Genomic DNA, 25094 nt, shown 5'->3' on the forward strand with positions numbered 1-25094 from the left:
CAGGGCGCACTTGTTAGGGAGCACGCGCTTCACCAAGGACTCCACACAGGTGTGGAAATAGTAACTAGACCGCTACAGCATCTTGCCCTGCAGCGACCATCTTTAAATTCCTTTTTTGCAGCAAAGCACTCCAAGTGCGATTCTTTGCGGATCTTCCTTTTCCCTTGCACCAGCTGGGGTTCAAATAGGTAATTACCACATTAACTTCCCACGCAGATCGTCTAGGGGTTCTGACAATGAGTCTGTGTTTTTAAATGTTTCATATTGTGTTGTACGCCTCCGGATTGTGTTGTTACTGTGGAAGCTGATTTTAGATTTCCTTTGCCTTAGATACTGATTCATTTTATAATTTTGTTGTGACGACCTTGATTCTGTTTTACTCAATACGTGTTATGCAGTTTTTGCTTTATTACCTATTTGTAAAGTGTGTATAAAATCCTTTGATTTTCTAGGTGAGCCAGAGACTTTTAGTTGTCCTCACAGAACACTGTCCAATTGTTTTAATGACTTAGTTTTCCCACTTGTGACTGTACCCATTTATTTTTAGGCTTCCTTCTTAGGTCTCGTCTGAGCCAGCGTATGTGCTGCTCTGCGAGACATTTAGAAAGCGGCTTTTCAAAGTGCCACCACAGGCTTTTGGTGGCCTCGCGTGCATGCACACAGCCACCATCTGTCTTTCCTCTGTCGCTCGCTGCCCTTGATCGCGTTCACTTTCACTTTCACGGCCGCGCAGCCAATGCTTGTTTAATTTCTTTTTATTTCAGGATCCAACTTGTTCTTTTTGCTTAAGCTCTCCCCGTCAGGCTGAATTTGTTTTCCAGTGCTCTCCCCCGTGTTTTTGTCCCACTCCTTACCAATTACCAATGCCAGCGCTGCCGGTTGCAGACTCCTCAGTGTTGCAGGCCCCCACTAGTGTGCTCCTCCCCCGCCTTACTCCCTCCTGAGCCATGTTGCTTCCTCGCTTGTTGTGTTTGATATGACACCATCACTCTTCCGAGAACCGGCGGCCGGGCCTGACACACCTGAAAATATTTACAGAATGCACAGAATCGACTAAAACCATCCGGTCTCTACATTCGGTCATGAGTGCACCGCCTCCTGACTAGGCGTCAACAGGACGTCACTTAACGGGAAGGGTGCTAAGCGATCAATCATCCAACAGGACGTGCTGCGCGTGCACCAGCCTCAGCACGAGCAAAAATAAGTAATTGAGAAGTGTGAGAGTACGTGTGTTTTTGGATTTTTGAGTTTCTATTACTTAGGTAATTGTGTGTTCGTATAGGACACCTACCCAAATATCCTTCCGTGCCAATTACTAACTACCGGGGAAAAATGATGCTATGTTCTTTGCCTTCTGGTCCGTTACTACGCTACATAGGAAGGGCGTTACGGTCAGAGCTGCCTACTTTTAATCTGGAGAACCAGGGTAGCGTCGCCTCAACATCCTGTAAAAAACAACAAGCATTGGTAACAAGCATTGGCATAGCCATTAGGTCTCGCTTTTGGGACCTTATAAATGTTTAGTTATGCAGGACAATATCCTTGGCACAACAACATCAACTGTTGCATGGCTAAACACTTATAAGGTATAAGGTTTAGCCATTTAACAGCTGATGTTGTTGCACCAAGGAAATTGTGCTGCATAACTAAATACTTATAAGGTCCCATAAGCGAGACCTATTGGCTATGCCAATGGTTGTTCTATTAGAGATGCTGTTCTTTATGAATTTTTGCTGCTTATTGGAATAATTTTGAATTCTGACTATGTACCCTACATTGGAGCCTTCATGGAAGTTGAAATTCTCTGTAGTGCCTATTTTAAAACTTTGTAATCAAACCCTTCACCTTTTATTGATCTACAACTTAGCTATTGAGTGGGCCTCATCCCTATTTTCTATCACTCTGCTAATACTCTGCAATTTTTTGGGGACAGATTTTGAGAAGAGTAGTGACTTCTATCAGCCGAGCTGCTGGAGGTAAATTTTGGGGTGATCGACATATTGGGGTACAGCAAAATATTGGGGTTCGGCTCCTGCACAGACAGCAAACTCCTCATTACACTAGACTGGCTAACAGCTAACAATGCGATGTAAATATCTTCCATGACAGTTATAGTTGCTAAACGTCTATGAATAATTAGTCATTCCTGAGCAGAGAAAATGTGATATCAAGCAAGAAAAGTTCATAAAAAAGATCTATATTTAATAAAAAGTGAGAAAGTAAAAACACAATAAATTCAACAATTAAGTTTAGACATAAAATACACAATCAGTTTTGGACACAAAAATATGCAATCAATGTAATATCACAATAAAAACAGGGAGATATCTTTATCTAATCTAATAAACAGTAATGTGGCGAGATTAGGATTAATTCCGACGCGCGTTTCGGCGCTATGACAGCGACTTCTTCTGGGAATCTAGCCACAGATTCCTGTATTAATATGGGCCAGCAGTCTATGTGTGATGGAGCTGGCACTTCTTGGCTATATATGGGTTTTTCAATACTTGTGATTAAAAGTGATTTATGTTATACGTTTCTTTATGGTCTGTAAATCCTTTCAATGTAGATCTACGATACTGTACTTTAATTATGCTGGAACATGTCGCGGAGAAGGAGGTTGGAAAAACTCTTATATGATAATTGAGGAGATTCCAAACAGGATATTCCTTCTAGGACTTAATGTCTTCCATATGCCAAATGTTCAGAAAATGATCAATATTGGCGTTCCAGAAGTATGGAAGTTGATCTGACTAGTCTCCGGACAGAGTTCTGATGCTGCAGTCGCTGTCATAGCGCCGAAACGGGCGTCGGAATTAATCCTAATCTCGCCACATTACTGTTTATTAGATTAGATAAAGATATCTCCCTGTTTTTATTGTGATATTGCATTGATTGCATATTTTTGTGTCCAAAACTGATTGTGTATTTTATGTTTAAAATTAATTGTTGAATTTATTGTGTTTTTATTTTCTTATTTTTTAATAAATATAGATCTTTTTTATGAACTTTTCTTGCTTGATATAACATTTTCTCTGCTCAGGAATGACTAATTATTCATAGGCGTTTAGCAACTATAACTGTCTAGGAAGACATTTACATTGTGTTTTACCCTGTCCTAGAAGTACCTTATTTAGCCAGGGGGTCCTTGTTATCTCTAACAGCTAACAATGACTGGCTATCAAATAGGAACATATTACTCATAATTCAAGAGTATGCGTGTAATATTGTCTAAATATCCTATTGAAACCATTACAATCTGGCAAAAAATGTGTGATTTGACAAGTGCTTAAACCTATATTCCCCCTGTACTGCATCACTTTGCCCTTAAGTCGCTCGGGACCCCTCCAAAGGTAGTAATTCCATTATGAGCCTGCAAGCTGTGTCTTCCCTATATCAAGAATGCCCCAAAATCCCCACTCCTCCAGTTGGAGCAACATATTGGCTGGCAACCAGAACACTGTAACTCAAAACTTCCTATCTCCAAATCCTTAACAATCCACTACCTCCTAAAACAACAAGGTTTATAATATTGCATACATTACTTGTTGCTGTCATCATTATCTTTGTCTCTGTGCAACACACATTCTGAACCAACTCTTATTTCTTATATGATTTTCTCAAGTCGGCATTTTCATAATATGAAGTCTGTTAATGTGGAACAAGTTCTTAAACTCAATCAATAAATGTTACAAGCAATATCACAAGTAAGCAATTGATCGATGTATCCAGACGCATTCTATGCATACTGTTAGACCTGGCATCTTTGGCGTGAGGCTCCTTTCCATTTTGATGGATTGCCTCCTCTGTTTTTGATATGTTTTTGCTGGTTATATGCTTTGGGCACTGTGCCCCTGCTAATCAGTGCCACAGTGCAAGTGCTCCCTATGTTAAATTGATGTACTAATTGGCGACTTCATGATTGGGTTATTTGATTTACCTGTCAGCCCCTAGTACAGTGCACCATGTGTGCCCAGGGCTTGTAAATCAAATGCTGCTGATGGGCTTGCAGCACTGGCTGTGCCACCCACAGAAGCAGCTTGTAAAATGTGTTTCAGACCTGCCATTGCAAGGCCTGTGTGCAGTCTAGTACTGCCATGTCGACTTGGCCAAGTGCACCCACTTGCAAGTCCCTAAACCTTCCCTTTGCTTTATATCAGACACCCCTATGGTAGGCCCAAGGGCAGGGTGCATTGTAAGTATAAAACAAGAATGGAATTAGCACCCATCAAGTTTGTAACATTTCATAAGTATCAAAAAAACATCGAGTCGATCCTCACGAACGCGGTTGTTTCGAATTGCTCCTGGCCACCATGCCATTATTTGTCACCTGGATATACTATCTATGAAGCCAGATCCACTTTGGACCACTAATTGAGTGTAATGGTACAATCCTTTTTGGACATTTAGCTTTGTTACATTTGAGAATAAGCTGATTATTACTTTCAGATTATCTTTCTCTTTACCACCTGACTGACCACTATCGTGAGATTAGGTTCACCTATATTAACAGAATCTACTTAAATCCTCTACATTTCATCTTGAGCCTTGAAGAAGTCTCAACAGAGACGAAACACGTTGTCTAAAACATTTTTCTGATGAATTGGATTTTAAAAGACGCTGTGGAAGTTTATCAATAAAGAACACATTTTCTATCAAGAGCTGACTTGGGACCTGCTCTCTTAAACCATCTTCTTTTTGGACATTTGCTGTTTTGATAATTATCAAATGTTACAAATTTGATGGGTGCTAATTCCATTCTTGTTCTATGTTTTGATTTGGTTTTTCCAAATAGTAGGTAAATAGGGGTGTACCTCCTGGTCTTGAGCACCATCATCATATTTAAGTGGCCAATTGTAATAGTTAGGTGCATTTCTTGTTTGCCTCAACCCTTGTCCTGTTTTGTGTGCATTGTAAGTATAAGGTAGGACATTCTCTGATGAGTGTAGCCTGTCCTAACAGTGAATTACAGCCTTCCTCGTTTTTACTATTGCAAGGCTACCTGTTTTCCATAGGCTAGAATGGGCAGTTAGAATATTACATTCTTATAATCCTAACTGACTCAGGGACCATGGTAGAATTCAACTTTAGTATGCCTAAACTCAGAATGATAAAATACTTATTTTAGTAATGTTGGTTTTAACATTCTGTGTTTGAAAATGCCACTTTTTAGAAAGTAGGTATGTTCTTGCCTAACTTTTCAAGCCTGCCTCTGCTAGGTTGTGTATTCTTTGTCTGGAGTTTGTGAGTGACAGGGCTGTGGAATTCCAGGAGACAGGCTGGGGCAGCCCAATGGTGAATAAAGACGTCTAGATGGAGGGAGGAGGGAGGAGTTGCACCTGGGACCTGAATAAGGCTGGGCCTTCCCTCCACAATGCTTACAATGCTGGCTCCACCTCCTGTGGTGTGTCTGATGTCTCTGCCCTGCACTGTGAAAGAACAGAAGGAATCATGTCAACAAAGTGCTCCAGGGCTGCGCCTTCCCTCCCCTGTGTGGGCTCCACCTCCTGTGGGGCGTCTGATGTCTCTGCCCTGCACAGTGAAAAGAAGGAAGGAGTCATGTAAACAAAGTGCTCAGGAACTGATTTGGACTAGGCAGAGGCCTCGCTGCCTTCAGAGAACAAAGGATTTTGGGGTATAAATATTGGGACCCTGATCCCAAGAAATCAGATCACTTCTGGAGCAAGAAACCTTTTGCCAAGGAGAAGAACCAAGGAAGCTGCAGGAGTTTGACTGCCCCTCTGCCAGTGTGCTGTTTGCTGGGTTGGCCTGCAGTGGTTGCTTCATTGCCAAGGAAAGGAGAAGGAACGTTTTAAGGACTTTCATCATCTACAGAATATTCCCCAAGGGCTTGAACTGTGCTTGCCTCCAGCTGAAGTCTCAGGGACAAAGGACTTCATCTCCATTTCCCCCTGGGAATTTCTTTGCTGGGAATTCTATCCGCAGACATTTGCGTGTCGCTGGGAGCTGGAAGCGCGATGCATCGAGAGGAAGCGTGTCGCCGCCGCAGCTGAAATCATCACATCGCTGGAGAAGCGAGCCTTCGCCGCATCTCCCTGGAAGTGTGTGTTCATCGAAGCTGCCTGCTGTCGCATCACCGGAGAAGCGTGATGCCATTGAGAGAGTTGCCATCGCATCACCGGAGAAGCGTGTCACAGGGCCTGTCGTGGCTCCAGAGTACAGAGTCGTCGCAGGGCTGCCAGGGCGCCTACGCACCATCATCGCTGCGTCATCACATCATCGCATCAGGGGCGCCATCTTCTGGCATTGCAATCGGATCATCGCATCGCATCAAGGTGCCATCTTAAGCACCGCAACGGGCCCGCAGGCTGAGAATCTACGCATCAATCCCGCACTGGTAAGGATCACAACGCATCTCCTACTCTGCACAAGCATTGAGCCTTTTGTTTACTTCGCGTTACGCCTCCAGGTACTTTGTTCAGAACTTTGTCACATTTATCATCAACTTGAACTAAGTAACTTTTACCATATTTAAAGTAATCTTAAGCGTAGTATTGTGGATATTTGTCATTTGTAGTCTTGTGTTACGTCTATATAAAGAATACTTATTTTTATAAAACCTGTGTTGTATCCATCTGTAGTGTTTTCACTGTATTACTGTGTATATTCACAAATGCTTAAAAGCCTGCCTCTGAGATAAGCCTGTCTGCTCGTGTCAAGCTACCAAGGGGGTGAGCAGAGGTTATTAAGTAGTGTAATCCCCTTATCCTGACTTAGAAGCAAGGGTCCCTATTTGGACAAAGGTGAATACCATTGCCAACTAGAGACCCCCAGATCTAACATTGGTTGTCAGCGGTGAGAATTTGGACTTTGCATTTCTGTTTCATATACAGTAATTAGTGTACACTACTAGTGAGTGCAGACCAAACGTGACCACATACTTTTTTTTAGAATCTTTTTCCTTGGACTGTTAGTTTTTCCTTAAAACTCCCAATTCTTACTACCATGAGTAAACCAGCATCTGTTGCATCTATGGATCTTGAATTTGAGGAAGAGAGGTTGGAAACCTACACTTTGAAACAGCTCAAGACTCTCTGCAAGAAATTGAATGTTTCTACACCAGGCATTTCTAAAAAGGACGACTACCAAAAGGCACTGAGGGCCTGGGTAGAAGCAAGAAATGCCCCATATCTTATGGTGGAGCCAGTTGGGGATGCAAATGGGCCCACTGAGAGACAAGTGTTTTCAGCCAGGGGAGGGGGACTCTCTCCACCTGGCAGTAGTATCTCCTCCAAAGACCTGTCCCCCAAGAGTTGGAAGACAGGGAGAGACATAGAGCACTCGAGCTGGAGTTGGCTAAGCTTAAGATGTAGAGTCAGAGGAAAACAGAGAATAACAGGTTGTCTTTAGAAAGAGAGAGAATGAGAATGGAAAATGAGAGGATGTTGAGAGGATGTTGAGGGAGTTAGAAATCAAGACCAAGGGCTTAGAAATCAATCCCTCTGGTGGCAGCGCACCATCTGTGCCTTCAGAATGCAGGGTACATATTCCCAAGGATGTCATCAAAGATGTCCACAAAAGTGAAGAAATTGGGCAGTGGTTTGCAGCCTATGAGATAGCAATGTTGGCCCACCGGGTCCCTGAGAAGGATTGGGGAGCGGGGTTGTGGGGCCGCTTTTTAACTGTAGGTAGGGATACTTTGTTAGACCTGCCCAGTGATAATAGGATATTTTATGCCCACATGAAAGAAGCTTTGATGACAAGGTATGGTTTAGCTCCAGAACTCTATAGACAGAGGTTCAGGAATTGTAAGAAGTTGGAGGGAACTACTTGGGTAGAATATGTGTATTTCTTTTGCAGAGCTATGGATGGTTGGGTGAGGGGTAGCAATGTGGATAATTTTCAAGCGCTCTATGATTTGATTGCTAGGGAGCACTTGTCTGCTATTTGTTTTCCAGAGCTACACCAGCACCTTATTGATAGCAAGTTGACTAACCCTAGGAATCTTGCTGAAGAGGCGGACCGCTGGGTCAGTACCAGGGTCCACAAGGGTCTTGTGGGAGACTCTGCCAAAGGTGGGCAGGGTCCCCAGCAGAAGAGTGGGGGGGACAAGGGTAAACAGAGGGAGTTCCAGAAAGGACCCCAAAGTAATTCCCAAGGGAACCAAGGTAAGGGTTCCCAGCCTCCCCCTGAGAAGAAGTCAGGACCCCTGACAGGTAAACCTGTTCATAGGGGGCCTGTTACCTGCTTTCAGTGTAAACAGGTGGGGCACCGTTGGTATGATCCCCAGTGTCCCCAAAAGGGTCAGTATGTGCCACCCCGTGCACCACCCCATCAGATGGCCAGTGTAGCCCTGGGTGGGGAGAAGACGGGTGCCCAAGGTGGGTGGGGTCCCGCAGAAATGTCCCTTGTCTCATTAGGAGACTTTGAGATGGTCTCTAGAACTCAGCTGCCTGACACACTAAACAATAAAGGCAGTGGGTGACCATCAATGGCCATAGAGTGGAGGCTCTAAGAGACACCGGAGCCAGTGTGACAGCTGTCAAGTGTCACTTGGTGTCTGAAGAGCAGGTGGTCCCCAATGCATTCTTCCCAGTTGTTGCAGCTGACAACACAGATAGCCATTACAAAGTGGCTCAAGTTTCCTTTAAGTGGGGGGTCTCTGGTACTCTTCAAGTAGCTGTGAGGCCAGCCATGCCTGTGATTGTCTGTTAGGCAATGATTTGGAAAGCTCCCCTTATCTAACCTAAGGGTGATCAAGAGATCCTGGAGCATGAAAGTATGACCCAGGGACCTGCCTAAAAGAGAAGAGGTAGGGGGCGTGGGAAACCAGCCCCCATTGTTCCCACCATCCAGGAGGAAACAGACCTTGAGGGGTATGCCCTAGAACCTACAGGGGAGCAAGTTTCTGAACTGGGGAACTTACCTTAGCTGACCCATTGGCAGCAAGAAGGTTGTCCCTCCAGGGAGGAATTTTGTGAAGAGCAGCAGAAGTGCCCTTTTCTTGTGGGTTTGAGGGTGGAAGATCGCGGACCCTTTTGATCCGAGGTGTCTAATGGGGTATTCTCCGCTTCACCACCTATACGTCCTCCTCCTCTTCTCGATGGATGTGGAATCGAGGAGAGGAGGAGGACGATCTTCCACCCTCCTATGGAGCAATGAGTTCCAATATTTAGGGCTGCTACAACCAAGGCCACCTTGCAGTGGAGCACATTCACCACCTGCCCACATAGTGGACACCCTCCAACTACAGTTTGGACAGGGTGGAGCCCGCCCCTCAGTCACACATAGGTCCTGATGAATGCCGCGGACCCACACGGGCCACTTGGCAGAAACATATTGACCTCTTAATATTGGTGTGGGGACAATTAATACCCCAATACACCGACCACGTTTTTAGCATACCATATAGGCGCCAGTAACATTAAAAATAATATGACGCCTATAATGGATTTTTAACTCACTTTTTCTTTGGGCCCCCACTTAGTTTAGAAGTGCATCCCTGTCGTGAGGTGCATGCCCGCCCTCCATCAAACCGAGTTTTTGGAGGGCGAGGACTGGTCAATGATGAAGCATGACACCAGGTGGTGTGTGAGACCAGTCTTACACTTTTTGTAAGATGACAATATTTTAAAACTAAGAAGCATTCACACTTAGCTCACTCTTGTTTTTTTCCCCGCTGGGAGCAGCTCTTTTGATGTATACATGATCACATGCACCTGCAATCTACACTACACAGGAATTACCACCAGATCGTAAAACACCGTAGTAATATCAGGTGTAAAAGGAATACCACCAAGATGACATCCCATTTCATTGAAAAACACCATACTCCAAATGATATGAAATGGGTCATCCTAGAACACATGAACAGCAGTGACAACCGCGAGCAACGCCTCCTGGAAAAGGAGCTCCGCACAGACAGCCAAGGACTCAATGATACAATCCCATGGGGCCAGTTGTCAAAATGAACCCCTTTCGAGACATTGACTATGTATTTGCATCACATACCCTGAACAGTCTTTAACTAGGTATTTTCACATAGACCTATCCTTTTGTCATTAATCCACAAAAAAACGGAAATGACTACCCCGGCCTTTTGTGTTATTAGATTGGTTTTCGGAATTGGCTACACTAATGCATACTTGCTCCGGTTTTTAAATTTTTACTCACAAGATGATCTCATATATAACTATATGATCTCATCAGAAATCATCCACCTGCTATTCAACTTAGCATCTTTTTCATGAATAGCCTTTTCCTTACTTTGGGTTTTACTTTGCCTTTTCCTTACTTTGGGTTGCATTTTTAACCTCAAAGACTTCTCTTTTTTATTTCATCAAAAAAATATCCAACGATATATCAGGAATATCAAATACGCAGGTACCCCTTTGATGAATAGCCATTCTCTTACATTGGGTTGCATTTTTAAGTACCTCAAGACCTCGATTTCACTTTGTCTAAATGTATTTTTGTTGAATGTTACATGTTAGCCAGAATCCCAACAGTGATACACCATTGGCACGTCTAATGGCGGGCATTTTGTGAAGTCCTCGCTCTAGTCTTTCTCACATGACTAGGCGGGAGCACTTCCTTTAGTAGCGGTTCCCTGCTGCGAGACGGCACAATCCGGTCTCAAGGGAAGCCCAGTAGGTAACCAGCAAGGAGAGAAGCTTTACAAGTAAGTCAGTTCCTTTACAGGCTCAGGAACGAGGGCAAACTGTGTCTCACATGCACAGTACTGCCTGGGCTGACCACCGAGAGAGTCCGCTACCTACGGAAAAGTAATCGTGCTTTGTCTTCCGTTTTTTAGATCTATCGCGGAACTCTCTAGCCCCTCGATCTAACCATGAGGCTTAATATAGCCTTCTTGAAACGCATTTTTATGTGTGTTTTGTCCGTTTATTGTGTTTTAATGTGGCACTATCCGTAGTTTTGGTCATTTGCTCATCGATAGTTTATTATTTTTTATCCAGTCACTGAAGGAACACAGCGCACCGAAAAAGCTCCCTTTTTTTTCCTTCTAGGATCACAGGCGCATGAGGAATCACGATTATATATATTCATATACAGCCTGGTGCAATATACGGTTTCTTTCCTGTTTGGGCACTACAATTGGGGAACATTAACATTTCTTAGCGGTCCTGCAGAGGGCAGGTTGTTGTTTCTTAAAATCGTTATTTTCTCTATTACAGATATCTACTTAACATTATCATATGTCGTATGTATATGGTTTCTAATAATGCTCATTACCTGGCATTTTGTGATTAGTTTTTTTCACTGCACTTTGGAGTGGTACACACAGGGCTGGTCCCTGTGGTGTCCTGAGGAAGAGCTTGGGGGTAAGCTCGAAACATGTTGGCACTCTGCTAGGGCTCCTGACTCACCGCTAACCAGGCTGACCACCCCACTTTTAATATATCAACTAGGAGCAAGAATAAAGTAATTCCGCCCACTAGTTAGGTATTTTTAAATCACTCCACTCCACATACACCACTGCACTATTCCTCACTACAAGTGCTCCTACTTATTCTCGCAAGTCGTAGCACGCCTCAACCCGCAGCGGGTTAGGATGGCCCCTATGATGAAGCATGTCACCGTGAGGAAACTCCGGTGAGTGAGGGGACTCAAGAAAGGACATTTTTCCTTTCAAGATTACATCCATCACTGATTATAATATACCTTAACAGCTAGGTTCTTCATCCGAGATCTCGGATTCTTTGTTTCTATTTCTTTTTTATATCAGTTAGACTTTTGCTGGCATGTGCTACTACAAACCTAGGGGTAACCTTGCCAAGTGTTTGTTGCTACAAAATCGCACCTAATCCCAGAGGACTAACATCTAGTATTAATTCAGTATTCAAAATTGGGATGAAATACTTTAAGTTTGCTGCTGACGCTGTCATCTTTAATTTTTTTGAATGCACATTCACATAGGTTGTTCTAGTCAAATGATATTTCCTTCTATGTTAACTTTTGAAGAGGTGAGCTAATAGTAGTGTAGTCCTTGATAGAGTGAGAGCAATAACTAGCCATTCCTAAAAAAAGAGTGCAACTCTTATATCCTCTGGAGTAGTTGTTGACTCTGAGGGTCCGATTACCATCTCGTCTGGAAAGCATTCTGACCAAATCAGTTCCAGAATGTTTTCCAAACGACTCGGATCGGGGGAGTCCGACTGAGTGATTTGGATGCATCTGAATGCTTCCGGATACGATTTGGTTGGACTCCCATTTACTTCAATGAGAGCCTGTGTTCCGAATGAGAACACAGGCTCCCATTGATGAAAGGAGTGACTGGGAAAGTCGTGCACCCCGTGGCAGGCACCACTTAGTGCCTGTCACACTGTGCTTGCTTGGGAAGACCGGACCCCTGGGTACCCCCACAGGCCCGATTCTGAGGGCCCCAGGTAAAGGGGGGCCTGCTACGGGCCCCCAATGACAGATTCCGACAAACCCGAATCCAACTCACAGCCTTTTCGAAAGGAATCATAATCGACCCCTTAATATCACACTTTCTTAGGATCTGGTCTCATCCCCTTACTTGAAAATATGTGACCATGGAGTGTTAATTCTGCCTTGCCAATTTCACACTTTTCTGGATTTACTGTAAGTTCAGCTTTCATAAGTTCTTTACACACTTCCTTTAAGGCATGATTACGCTCACTTTCTGTTTTTTCAAACACGAGGATGTGGTCACTCTAGTTTATTGAGTTTTTTTACCAGGTCTAATAATATTTAGGATTTCCTGAAAAAAATTCTGCAGCCAAACAAATCCCAAATTGAGCCTTTTTAGAAAGGAATTGTCCTAAATGTATAGAGAAAGTTGTGATATATCTTGAGAGCTCATCAATTTCTAATTGATGGTATCCTTACAGAAATCTAGGTTTGAAAAAACTGTTGCTCTATTTAAAACACTAATCATGTCATTCAAATGTGGTCCTGTGAGTCTTTCCCTTTCAATTGCTGAATTTGGCACTCTCATTTTACATAGATTCAAATTTGATTTTTATTTTTTTTAGGTATCACTACTAAGCATGGGCGTAAAATCCGCTCCGCTCGCGGATTTTTCGGATTTTCGGCAAATTCGCAATCCGCGAACTCTCGCGAATTTGTAGAAAATCCGTGAATCCGCTCGCGGCGGATTTTTTGCTTGGTTGCGGCGCGCGGCGTGGTGCACGGCGTTCACTTTCCGTCATTTAGCGTTTGCCGAGTTGTTATTCTTTGCGAGTGCCGCGCCATTTTGGATCTTGCTGCGTGATCCCGCGGGAGTTTGGCGCCCGCGAATACGTAATCGCGGCTTGCCACCTTGCACAGCACACCTCGCGAGAGTTCGCAATTGCGAACACGTAGTTGCGGCGGAAAGGAACAATCTCGCACTCGCGAAATAGAGCTTTTGCAATTCTGCACAAGAAAATCACCAGCAAACAGGATAAACCTTCAGAAAATTATGATTTTTATCAGAATCACTCCTCAGATTGACATTTGCATGGCCTTTTTTTTGCAAGGAGTCCATTTTTGGGGGGGGGGGAGGAAGGAAGTGCCCCACAGTCTCCAACTTCCTGTTCCTGTCCAGCAGGCTCCTCCCAGTGCTTTGTCCATCTCCTGGTCACTTTCATTTGGATCTGGAGCTGGAAGGATTACTTTTTGTGGGTGCTGCTGGATATTTGGATTTGAGGCCTTTTTGACTGTCTTTGGATCACTTTTGGATTAGAAATCAACTTTCACAAGTAAGTTTGTTTGGGGCATTACAGTTGCTGCAAGTAAAATTTTGGAACTTTTTCAGAACATTAAATAAATTTTATTGTGGGTAGCCACAGTATCCAGTAGGACCAGGGTTGGTTAGGGGTGCATGATACAACTGTTTTGTTGAATTTAAACACCATTGAGGCCATGGATGGGCTGGGATTGTGCTGATTTTTGTCGTTTTTTTGGGCCTGCTGGTGGGGCCCTTTGCCCAGGGGTGGTGAGTGTTGCATGGGCCTAGTCTTTCTGTGGGGTGTCTTCTTGAATTTAAACATAATTGAGGCCATGGATGGGCTGGGATTGTGCTTATTTTATTGTTTTTTGTCGTTTTTTGGGGGCTGCTGGTGTGGCCTTTTGCCCAGGGGTGGTGGTGCATGGACTGAGTGTGCCTGTGGTGTGGTCTCACTCTCTTTAATGTAAACATCATGGATGGCATTGGATTGTGGTGAGTTCTGGCTGTTTTTCTGTTTTTTGGGGGTGTACTGTTGATGTGGACTGGCCATGTGGGTGGTGGTGGTGGCCATCTTGAGTGCTGGCTGGTACAGGCAACATGTGCTTGGGGTGTAAGGGGCCATTTTGAGGAGAGGCAGTGTCTGAGGCCTGCACTTATTTTGCCTACTTTTCATCCTTTATGCCCAGGGGTAGTGAGTGTTGCATGGGCCTAGTGTTTCTGAGGGGTGTCTTCTTGAATTTAAACACCATTGAGGCCATGGATGGGCTGGGATTGTGCTGATTTGATTGTTTTTTGTCGTTTTTTTGGGCCTGCTGGTGGGGCCCTTTGCCCAGGAGTGGTGAGTATTGCATGGGTCTAGTCTTTCTGTGGGGTGTCTTCTTGAATTTAAACATAATTGAGGCCATGGATGGGCTGGGGTTGTGCTTATTTTATTGTTTTTTGTCGTTTTTTGGGGGCTGCTGGTGTGGCCTTTTGCCCAGGGGTGGTGGTGCATGGACTGAGTGTGCCTGTGGTGTGGTCTCACTCTCTTTAATGTAAACATCATGGATGGCATTGGATTGTGGTGATTTCTGGCTGTTTTTCTGTTTTTTGGGGGTGTACTGTTGATGTGGACTGGCCATGTGGGTGGTGGTGGTGGCCATCTTGAGTGCTGGCTGGTACAGGCAACATGTGCTTGGGGTGTAAGGGGCCATTTTGAGGAGAGGCAGTGTCTGAGGCCTGCACTTATTTTGCCTACTTTTCATCCTTTATGCCCAGGGGTAGTGAGTGTTGCATGGGCCTAGTGTTTCTGAGGGGTGTCTTCTTGAATTTAAACACCATTGAGGCCATGGATGGGCTGGGATTGTGCTGATTTGATTGTTTTTGTCGTTTTTTTGGGCCTTCTGGTGGGGCCCTTTGCCCAGGGGTGGTGAGTGTTGCATGGGCCTAGTCTTTCTGTGGGGTGTCTTCTTGAATTTAAACATAATTGAGGCCATGGATGGGCTGGGATTGTGCTTATTTTATTGTTTTTTTTCGTTTTTTTGGGCCTGCTGGTAGGGCCCTTTGCCCAGGGGTGGTGTTGCATGGGCCTAGTCTTTCTGTGGGGTGTCTTCTTGAATGTAAACATAATTGAGGCCATGGATGGGCTGGGATTGTGCTTATTTTATTGTTTTTTGTCGTTTTCTGGGGGCTGCTGGTGTGGCCTTTTGCCCAGGGGTGGTGGTGCATGTACTGAGTGTGCCTGTGGTGTGGTCTGGTCTCACTCTCTTTAATGTAAACATCATGGATGGCATTGGATTGTGGTGATTTCTGGCTGTTTTTCTGTTTTTTGGGGGTGTACTGTTGATGTGGACTGGCCATGTGGGTGGTGGTGGTGGCCATCTTGAGTGCTGGCTGGTACAGGCAACATGTGCTTGGGGTGTAAGGGGCCATTTTGAGGAGAGGCAGTGTCTGAGGCCTGCACTTATTTTGCCTACTTTTCATCCTTTATGCCCAGGGGTAGTGAGTGTTGCATGGGCCTAGTGTTTCTGAGGGGTGTCTTCTTGAATGTAAACATAATTGAGGCCATGGATGGGCTGGGATTGTGCTTATTTTATTGTTTTTTGTCGTTTTTTGGGGGCTGCTGGTGTGGCCTTTTGCCCAGGGGTGGTGGTGCATGGACTGAGTGTGCCTGTGGTGTGGTCTGGTCTCACTCTCTTTAATGTAAACATCATGGATGGCATTGGATTGTGGTGATTTCTGGCTGTTTTTCTGTTTTTTGGGGGTGTACTGTTGATGTGGACTGGCCATGTGGGTGGTGGTGGTGGCCATCTTGAGTGCTGACTGGTACAGGCAACATGTGCTTGGGGTGTAAGGGGCCATTTTGAAGAGAGGCAGTGTCTGAGGCATGCACTTATTTTGCCTACTTTTCATCCATTATGCCCAGGGGTAGTGAGTGTTGCATACTTGCATGTCCCTAGTCTTTCTGTGGGGTGTCTTCAATGTAAACATCATGGATGGCATGGGATTGTGCTCATTTTTCTGTGTTTTGTCCATTTTTTGGGGTGCATAACTGAACTGATGTTCCTCTGTCTTCCATTGCTTTTAGGTGCACAAGAAGACTCAAGAGAACCACCAGTGCCAGGAAGAAGTCCTGCAGCGGTGTGTGTGTGCAGCATAACGTCACGCGACGTCACGTCTGGACACAGAAGAACCCTCTGCAACTCGTGCAACTGCTGCCTGCTGACCTGCTCTGAAGTAGATGGCCCCAAAAAACAGTAACCCGTAGCTCCTCTAGCAAGAAAGGTGCCAGTAAGGAGCAGAAGAAGCAAGTTACCAAGGACACTGGTGTGCCGCCCGCCCCTTTTTTTGGGAGTAAAAAAAAAAGTATGCCTGCAGCAGCAGCGGGATCTGCTGGGGACCAAGCTGGCAGCAGAACCCCCGCTCCATTGGGCTCAGTGCCACCACCACCACCACTCCAACTTAAGTCCAAGCCCTTGAGTGCTGCAGAGGCAGCCAGTATAGTTCTTCAATCACCATCGACCAGTGATGTTGGCTCATCGCAAGAAAGCAGCAGCAATGTCCCTCAATCAACACAGGTTGTTGTAGCTCATCTGATGAGTGTTGAACAACCACAGCCGCAACAACAATCACATGTGCAAGTACAAGCCCAAGTACATGTGGAAGGAGAGGCAGCGCAAGGAGATGCGCAAGCAGAGGTGCATGGAGGGTCACAAGTGGCCACAATAGTTGTTCCTCCCGAAGTAGGGGCACATCAGGAAATCGACAATCAAGGCGAGGTATCATTTGAGGAAGCCACTCCTCCTGATGATCCTTCATTGTCTTCCACACCCCTAGCAAGGAAGAGATCAAGGGTGGTGTCTACATCTTCTTCAAGCACACCTCCTTCTGATGATACGGATCAAACTTGGGAACCAGCACCACAGCCGTCTGAGAGTGAGGCACACCATGATCCGACAAAGGTAGTTAAGCGTAAAAGGAAGCTCGTCCAAAGTCTCAGAGTTATGGAGTGTGATGAGGCTCAACAAGAAGTGGCGGATACTGCTGCTGATGAAGACTCTGCCAACGACGACCCAGTCATCATAAAGGTCACTGCAGCCCCAGCGGGCATGCAGCAAACAGACATTTTGACCCTAGCCCGAAGAGCTGCTGAGCGTGATGATGATGATGATGTTGTCGATGAGGAGGCAGTGGAAACACCACAATCATTGGAGTTAAGTAGTACACCAACTCGTCCCGCTTCCATATTTCTTTCTGGCAAGAAGAGACCTCCGTCAACCTCGACCTTAATTAGTGGCGGTGAAAGTGCAAAACGTACAAAAGTTGGGCAATCCAGATCCTCCACTTCATCTGGCATTAGCTTCATGACCACCACCACCAGTATCGCCGCCTCCTCCATGTCCCACAGACACTTCAAGTCCCCAGTTTGGGACTTCTTTACTGTTTGTCCAAAAAATCCAAAGTTTGCCATTTGTACCATTTGTAAGCAAGCAGTTAGTCGTGGTAAGCCAGGTACCAACTATGGTACCGGAGGCCAGAGAGGTCATCTTAGGAGACAGCACACTGTCAAATGGTTTGCGCACCTAGATGCGATCAAGAAAGGCCGAATTCAAGGAAACGTTGATGTTTCATCTGATGATGACGAGGAGGAAGAAGACGTGTCAAACACTTCCCTTACACCCAGTACCCCTGTCAGCAGCACACCCAATGTGAGGCACACTAAGAGTGTTGGAGCGACTGAGACACCAACGCACAAAAGTTCACCAGCGAGCAAAATTGGGTCAACGAAGTCATTATCAGCCCGTAAATGCTTGGTCCAGGGCAACATTAGAACAATGCTTACTTCAGACGTGCCATATGAACGCAACCACCCACTGACGCGTCTGTATAACACTAAGCTGGCTAAAATGCTAGCTGTGGACCTTCTCCCTTTTTCTTTTGTAGAAGCGGTAGGTTTTCTAGAATTAGTGGCAACGCTCTGCCCTAAATGGAAGGTTCCTAGCCGGTTCTATTTTGCCAGAGTTGCGGTTCCAGCACTACATGAAGATGTGCTGGAGGCGATTGGGGCAGCTTTGCAGAAGAGTGCTGTTCACACAATACATCTGACAACAGACATGTGGACCAGTGGCGCAGGCGCTGATTACATGTGCATCACTGCACACTGGGTCTCTTTTTCAGGTGTTAAAGCAAAGCTAAAGTTGACCCGGACCAAGCTTTTAAAGCTGCTCGGAAACATGCAACACTAGCCATGTTTGGCTTGGAGAAAAGTCACACAGCAGAAAACCTTTTGGAAGAGTTTAACAAAAAGGTCTTGAAAATGCTATCCCCCCAAAAACGCATGATTGGTTATGTTTCCACGGATAATGGCGCCAATGTAGTTAAGGCCATGTGGCAGGGTGACTATTTTAGAGTGCCGTGTTTGGCGCACTGTATCAACCTGGTAGTTCAAAAATTCTTGAGTGATAAACACAGTCCAGCGTTCGAGGTAATGGCCACCTGCCGCAAAATGTGCAACCATTTCAGCCATTCTTTTAAGGCCCGGAAGCATCTGAGGAGACTGCTACTTGAACGTCAAATGCCAGTGAAAGCACTCATCCAGGAGGTGGCAACACGTTGGAACTCAACCTTCTACATGCTTGAGCGTCTGTATGAGCAGTATACGGTACTCGATCACTATTTCTTCACAGAGGGTACATCTCAGAAGGAGGACATGCGGTTGGGTGCGGCGCAATGGGACATAGTTAAAAGCCTGACAGACATGCTTCGTCCTTTTGAGTTCTTCACGCGTGCAGTCAGCCAGGAGGACTGTAATTTGGGAAAAGCTATCCCATTGTTGTGCATGCTGGAGCACCAACTGATGGCGGTGTCTTCTGAGTTTGAAAAAGATGAAAAAAAAAAGACCATTTTATTTTGTCTGAGAAATTATTAGAGCGCCTACGTGGTGATGAACGTCTTAAAAACATCAAGTCAGAACAGCATTACATTTGTGCTACTATTCTGGATCCACGCTACAAAAAGGCACTGGCAGGCGAAGCATTCTTTCCTTTTGCTGATGCAGATGTTCAAAAGTACAAACAATGGTTAGCCTTGTCAGCCAAGAGGTTTGAAAAAGAACGGCAGGTTATTGAAGGAGAAGACAGTACATCAGCATCAGCATCAGCAGGCCATCCCCAGTCACAAGAATCCACTTCTGCACCTGTGGCTGGGGCACAAGTGACCTCTCAGCCGTTAAAGGCATCTGGATCATCTGCACCACACACAACAGTATCAGTGGCTGTTGTAGAGGATTGGCTAAGTTTGCTTGGGTATGGTTCTCGAAAAAATGTCAAAGGCACAGCAAAAAGTAAGCAAAGTGGAGGAACCGTTGATGACCTTGAGTCGATGGTGCAGGACTATATGAATGACTCAACAGAGGTCTTTCTTAATGATGAGCCATTGCAGTATTGGCATGGCAAAAAACAATTGTGGCCACAGCTCTCCAACCTGGCTATAAACTATTTGTCTTGCCCACTCGCAAGTGTGTCTTCTGAACGTGTTTTCAGTGCTGCTGGTGGCATTGTAACTCCCAAACGGAGCCGCCTCTCGCCCAAAAATGTGGAGCGGCTGACAATGATCAAGATGAATCAGCACCTCATACCACCAGATTACAAAGTACGAGAAAGCACGCCGCATGAAGACGAGGAGGACGGCAACGTAGATGAGGGGATTTGTTCTCTGTTCGGTGGCACTGACCTCATCCTGCCTGAATTCGCAGAGTATGATGACGAAATCTTCTTCTTATTCCCTGACACCGAGCCCTGAAAATGAGACAATGAATCAAGAACTTTCTTTTTCGTCCTTATTCACTTTTATCCCTGTTTGTCTCTCTTTCGTTTGCACAGTTAATTTAATTCAAACTTTAATCACCTAATCCCAAAAACAAGACCATCAGCAGAACTGTCTTCACTTGTTTGCTTATTGATTTGAAGGTGCCGCAGTCTACATTCCTCAGGTTCACAAGTTCTGAAGAACATGCTCCTCTATCCTCCTCCTCCAGACTGCGATTTCCCTCAAAGCAGAGTGCTGGATTACGCCCAATGAAGAAAGACTCAGCACTTGTGGGGGTGTTGTACTTCTTTGCGGGTGAGTTGACGGATTTGGGCCCATTGCTGTGAAGCTCTAATAATGGACAAAAGTGTTTTGGACCAAATATGAGGTGGAAATTTCTTGCCGTTTTTGCTGACTTGCTTGCCTTTGGGCTGCTCTTTGGCGGGGTTCCGGGTGTTTGTGGGTGATTTTTGGTGTCTGGGAGCACTGCTGCGACAGTCTAATCTTGATTGCATTTGCTTTTCAGGAAATCCGTGGTGGAAAACAGGAGTTATGATGATTGATGATGATGACCTAGCTGCACAGCGCCGCGTTTGGACCGAAGGCCGAGAGATATTGTAAGTATGAGATTTAGCTTTTTCGCTGTTTGGGGGTGTTGTCGGGTGTTTTTTTCCGGGTGGGTTGGCGGGTCTTGCCTGGGGCATTCCTGGGAAGGTCTAATACCGGATTGAAGTGTTTTAGACAAAATCCTTAAGGAACAGCCTTTTTTTTGCGATTTCTTCTGTCATCTTGCTCAATGTAGCGTTTTGGGGGGCTTCCTGCTGTTCGTGGGTGGGTTGCGGCCGGGGTCTCTGTCGAAGCACTGCTGCGACAATCTAATCTTGATTGCATTTGCTTTTCAGGAAATCCGTGGTGGAAAACAGGAGTTATGATGATTGATGATGATGACCTAGCTGCACAGCGCCGCGTTTGGACCGAAGGCCGAGAGATATTGTAAGTATGAGATTTAGCTTTTTCGCTGTTTGGGGGTGTTGTCGGGTGGTTTTTTCCGGGTGGGTTGGCGGGTCTTGCCTGGGGCATTCCTGGGAAGGTCTAATACCGGATAGAAGTGTTTTGGACAAAATCCTTAAGGAACAGCCTTTTTTTTGCGATTTCTTCTGTCATCTTGCTCAATGTAGCGTTTTGGGGGGCTTCCTGCTGTTCGTGGGTGGGTTGCGGCCGGGGTCTCTGTCGAAGCACTGCTGCGACAATCTAATCTTGATTGCATTTGCTTTTCAGGAAATCCGTGGTGGAAAACAGGAGTTATGATGATTGATGATGATGACCTAGCTGCACAGCGCCGCGTTTGGACCGAAGGCCGAGAGATATTGTAAGTATGAGATTTAGCTTTTTCGCTGTTTGGGGGAGTTGTCGGGTGGTTTTTTCCGGGTGGGTTGGCGGGTCTTGCCTGGGGCATTCCTGGGAAGGTCTAATACCGGATAGAAGTGTTTTGGACAAAATCCATAAGGAAACACCAGTTTTGGCACTTTTTGTAAGTTAGGGTTCGTTAGGGTTAGCCCTAGCAGCAGGATTGCATGTGTTTCGGGGGGTTCTATTGCAACGCAGTTCTGGTGTTGTAGAGCACTGTTGGAGCGATGCTGGCTATGGATACTTTTGCTTGCTTGCAAGTGGTTTGAATACAATCCACGGTCTGTATTTGGGCCTACTGTTACTTTCAAAGTACGTTTTGTAACCATTTTTCTGCTAGGCATCGTTTTTGGAGATCTGATTGGGGTTCTTCTACATTTTTGCGACTGGCTTTAGTAAGGGTCTTGGTGGGAGCATTGCTGGGAAGGTCAAATTTTGTTCTAAAACACAGATTACAGTACACCTACCTTGAGGGGAAAGATCCGCTATAATATTTTGGCCATACTTATTTATCCTTAAAAAGGTGACTCAGACAGAGCACGCAATTTCAAAAATATTGTACTGTCTATTAGGGAAATCAAAGTGTCACTTTTTGAACCACACAGCGTACATACCTTTTATTTATTTATCAGTGGTATTGTAATAGCACTTCCTGTTTTCCGTTCAATAATTACAGGCCGGGTTTCAGTCAACATCCGCCAGGCAGGCAGTGGACAGGGTGTCTTCTGTCAGTGGTCACCAACATTGATGGACGAAGCGTCAGCTGGAATGGAGGAGTGCCGCCAATAAGAGGAATTGTTTGCTGCATGCAACTTACTTACCAAATTCAACAGGACAACTCCAACAACATACGCAATACAGATACAGTATCCATTGTTTTATTCTATGAGTGTGACTGCATGTGCTTAGCTTTAGTTTGTAACCAAAGATTGTCTTTATCTTCAATTATTGTTTGTCCATGCTCTGCTTTTTTTTTCTTCTCTCAACAAAACCTACCCAAAAAGAAACCCCCATTCCCATCCATTTTACAAACCCTAACCCTCTTCCCCCGGGCTGTGTTGTTTTGCTTGATGTCTGACTAAAATGACATCAATAATTCCACACACTTGCTGGGGAGGATAAGGTCATAGCAACAGGCTGGTGAAGGAATACGAGGATATCTTCTAGACTTACTCAGCTTCAGTACTATATCTTCTAGTAGTAGTAGCCAATGTCAAATAAATTCAACGCAAGTACTAGTTATACTTGCAAGCAAATACTTTACCATTTGTTAGGCTACATTATGGCACTGTTCTAGTGTACTGTCACCTGCTATATTCTCGATCGTACCGTAACCGTTGTGATGCTACAGTAAGGACAAACAAGGTTTCGTTTTCTTTTTTTCCATAGGCATGCAACTGCCACTGTGTCACACCACTAGTACCACCGCAATGAGGAAATGTCACCCGCCCAGGATTGACAACGTTAATCCCCATTTCACGTGGAGCCAGCCCTGGGCCTAGCCCTAATTTCTAACACTAATTACAGGTAAGATAAGCGTTTGGTGGGAGGTAGTATAATGGAGTATTATTTCGGAGTAGACAAGAGATTGACGGTTGTACTACTAAAGTCCTACGACTGTTCAGGAAAACAAAGTTACTGTTACACCCCCGTCCCCCACCCACCAGACTGAAAAGCAGTAAAAAACAGGTATGGTCAGATAAAGTTTTAAAATGTATATTTATGTAGCCCTAACAAAATAATCTCCCTCAAGACCCACCCTAACCCCAACGATTGTCTTTGAAACGTCCCAAAACGATCCCAACTCCCAAATCCCACCCCCCAAAAGTCTATAAAAAAAGGGCAAGGGACACTCCACTACTGGAGGGTGCTGGTGCTGGTGCATTTTGCGGCATGGGCATCATACTCCTTGCGGAGGGTGGCAAGCTCGGAGCGGAGGCCCTTCACCAAGTTCTTATACTTCAGGACCTCCTGCTCCAGGTTGGACATTCGGACTCGTAGGCGGCGTTGGCGTTCCTTGCAGCTCCTGTGGGGGGCAGCTGGTCTTTCTGTTGCTTGGCGGTGGCGGTTGTCTTTGTTAGCCCGGCTCGGTCCCGCTGGAGCACTGCGCATGCTGGCGTCCCGTGGGGTCACGGAGGAGGATGCAGCGGTCCCAGTCGAGGATGTTGTTGTTGCCCCGCTCGACTGCGTGTCCTCCTCCTCCTCCAGGGCCACCAGCCGCCGATATTCGGCGACAGTGGCCTCCAGCCTCCGTTGCCGGGCCATTCTAGCCTGCTCCCTCCGTGTTGTTGATTTGGAAGGAGCAACTATATGAAGAAAGAAAGACATAGTCTGTAACCAATGCTCCTTAGCATTAAGAACACAAAGTGATTGAGCCGAAAGTTGGGTCACAGTACAAGTAGCAAATTGAAAGCACAGTACATAACTATTGAGGACAGTATCTATGTAACCTCCCACTTCTGCATCCTTGCTCTAGCATTAGTGGTAGTTTAATGAACAAATTCTACGACCACTATGGACTTCCATTACAGTCGACTATGACAGTACACCAGTCTTATTCTTCTTCTTCTCTCTTGTTTAGGGAAATTGGTACGTTATCTTATGCAAGCCGGCAGAATGACATGGACAGCACAGTGAACTTGCACCCGAGAAAAAAAGTTGCACACCATGATGAGTGAGACAGACTTGCGTTACTGTACCGGTCCAGTACATGCAGGTGGTGAAGCTATTACTTTTCTATTACGGGTGGCACTGAGAATACTCTGTTACAAGGGCTACTGCTTAATTAATTTACCTTTCACCCTACAGTGCAAATGAGTACTAGAAAAGGAAAATGAAGAAGCTAACTAATTTGATTATCTATCACTTGACATGGGACGTATTTGATGACATATGGGATGACTTTAGGTGCTTTGCTTAATATTGAGTGAACAGTGATACACCCACACATGAATGACGTACTACAAGCAAACTAAAGTTATTAAGAGAGGTACGGAGTGTCCACCGTAATAACCAGATATATGCTGTGATTGCAGACGCAATACAAAGTACTGCTACTATTCATGGTAGTATTGGACACATTTACAATTTCTTTTCCTTGCCTTCCCTGCACTGGAACGGACGTGCGGGTGCGGTGGTACATGCTCTTCAAGGTAACACTTAGTTCATCTGGCGATCATCTACTCTCTCTAGATACACATGTGCTATCTAAGAGTCAGAGAATACCATGCTCCAGGCATCCATTCAGTCAAAGTATACGCACACATACAGTTTCTGTTTCACCCACCCAGGCTGCTGTCCTTCCACCCATCCTTGCTTCATCATTGACCCAGCCATGCACCATACCATATTCTTTCCTTCCAAGCCACCTCGGGGGCCAAGCAAACACATATCGTTCTTCTTTGCCAGCCATCATACAATTTCGTGTCCCACTTACTTACACCCTTCTTTCGCTTTTCGTTCATCCCATCCATCACGTTCGTCTAAGAACTTATTGGGATTCTTCTCACCAAAAACTTCACAGCTAAGTCGAAGTACATTTCGAGGAGGCTACTACTACCTGGTTGATTTGTAATACACCCGTGCAGAAAGCACACTATGCAGTCTTCAATCTCAATAAGTAAGGAATATATAGCTTACCTGTTTCCGCCACCACCGTTTGAACCCCCACAGGACCGTCCGCCGGCTCTTGCACCGCCTCCTCCCCAGAGTCCTCCGAGTCCTCGCCCAACACAGCCACCTCCGC

This window comes from Lissotriton helveticus, chromosome 4_1 (assembly GCF_964261635.1).
Source record: "Lissotriton helveticus chromosome 4_1, aLisHel1.1, whole genome shotgun sequence".
Taxonomy (NCBI): domain Eukaryota; kingdom Metazoa; phylum Chordata; class Amphibia; order Caudata; family Salamandridae; genus Lissotriton; species Lissotriton helveticus.